A 2,276-nucleotide genomic window follows, 5' to 3' on the forward strand; every position below is an offset into this window, starting at 1 on the left:
TTAATGTGTTCTCCATCACTAAGTTTTCCTTTTCCAGAATGTCATATAAATGGAATCATACAATAGGTAACTTTAAGCATAACTTCTAACCACAATGCCTTTGCAATTCATCCAAGTCATTGTGTGTATCAAGAGTTTGTTCCTGCTAGGCACGGTGGCTCACACCTATAATCCCAGCACTTTGGGAGGCCGAGGCAGGTGGATCACCTGAGGTCAGGAGTCAGAGACCAGCTGGCCAAAATGGTGAAACCCCATCTCTACAAAAAATACAAAAATCAGCCAGGTGTGGTGGCACGTGCCTGTAATCCCAGCTACTCAGGAGGCTGAGGCAGGATAACTTATTGAACCCGGGAGGCGGAGGTTGCAGTGAGCCGGGATTGTGCCACTGCACTCCAGCCTGGGTAAAAAGAGCAAGACTCTGTCTCAAAACAAACAAACAAAAAAAGACTTTGTTCCTTTTCATTGCTGAGTAGTTTTCTGTTGTATGGATATACAAGTTTGTTTGCCTATTTACCCATTGAGACATATTGGGATCATTTCCACTTTTCTGGCAATTATAAATAATGTTGCCATAAACATTCATAAACAGATTATTGTGTGAATGTAAGTTTTCATTTCTCTATGGTAAATACCTATAAGTGTGATTGCTGGGTCATATTGTAAGTTTATGGTTAACTTTACAACAACTACTCAACTATTTTCCAGAGTGATTGTACCATTTTGTGTTCCCATCAACAAATGTATGCATGAGAACTCCAGTTGCTCCTCATCCTCACCAACACTTGGTATTGTTGAGTTCTTTCTTAAAAATTTTGCCATTTTAATAGGCATGTAATGGTGTGTCATTGTAGCTTTAATATGCATTTCCTTAATAGCTAATGATATTGAGTATCCACGAGTTTATTTGCTATCCATATATCTTTTTTGGTGAAGTGTCTGTTAAAATGTTTTGCTCCTTAAAAGTTTATTTTTGTGTTGTTGTTGTTGTTTTTGGCTTTTTTGTTTTTTTTCTTATTGAGTAGTGTACTTTCTGGATACAAGTCCTTTGTCTCAGCAGTCCCCAACATTTTTGGCACCAGGGACCAGTTTTGTCAAAGATAATTTCTTCCATGGACTGATGGAGAGGATGGTTTCAGGATGACACTGTTCCACCTCAGATCATCAGGCATTAGATTCTCATAAGGAGTACGCAACCTAGATCCCTTACATGTGCAGTTCACAACAGGTTCCAAGCTCCTTTGAGAATCTAATGCCACCACTGATCTGACAGGAGCAGAGCTCAGATGGTAATGCTTGCTGGCCTGCTACTCACCTCCTGCTGTGCAGCCCAGTTCCTAACAGGCCATGGACCAGTACTGGTCTGTGGCCCTGGGAGTTGGGGACCCTTGCTTTGTTGAATACATGATTTGCAAATATTCTCTTCCAGCCTGTGGCTTGTCTCTTTATTCTCTTACCAGTGCAAAAGTTTTAAATTTTAAGTTTAATTTATCATTTTTTCTTTTATAACCTTTTTTTTTGGCATCAAACCTGATAATTCTTTGCCTAACCCAAGGTCTTGAAGATTTTTCTCCTAAGAGTTTTATAGTTTTATGTTTTACGTGTAGGTCTACGATTCTATTTGAGTTAATTTTTAAATATTATGTGGGATGTAGGTTAAGGTTTTTTATTTATTTTTTACATATGATATTCAGTTGTTCTAGTACCATTTAAAGTTTGTTCTTTCTCCACCTAACTGCCTTTGCACCTTTGTCAAAATTCAGTTGGCCATATTTTTGTGAGCCTATTTTTTGTTTCTGTTCTGTTCCATGGATGCACATATCTATTCATTTGCCAATACTACACTGTACTGACTCCTGGAGTTTTATCATATGTTTTAAAATTAGGTAATATGAGTCCTTGAACTTTGTTCTTCTTTTTAAAGATTTTGGCTATTCTAGTTCCTTAACCCATCCATACACATTTTAGAATAAGTTGTCTATATGTACAAAGGATCTTGCTGAGATTTTAATTCGGAATGTGCTAAATGTATAAATCAATTTTGGGATTTACTGACATCTTAAGTAAGTCTTCCAATCTGTGAACATGGTATGTCACTCTATTTAGATCTTCTTTGATCTCTTTCATTGGTGTTTTGGACTTTTCAACATATAAAGGCTGCACATATTTTGACAAACTTATTTATACCTAAGTACTTCATTTTGAAGGCTATTGTAAATGGTTTTAAAATATCAGTTTCCAACTGTACAGTGTTATTATAAAGAAATGCAATTGATTTT

Source organism: Rhinopithecus roxellana, chromosome 5 (assembly GCF_007565055.1).
Source record: "Rhinopithecus roxellana isolate Shanxi Qingling chromosome 5, ASM756505v1, whole genome shotgun sequence".
Taxonomy (NCBI): Eukaryota; Metazoa; Chordata; class Mammalia; order Primates; family Cercopithecidae; genus Rhinopithecus; species Rhinopithecus roxellana.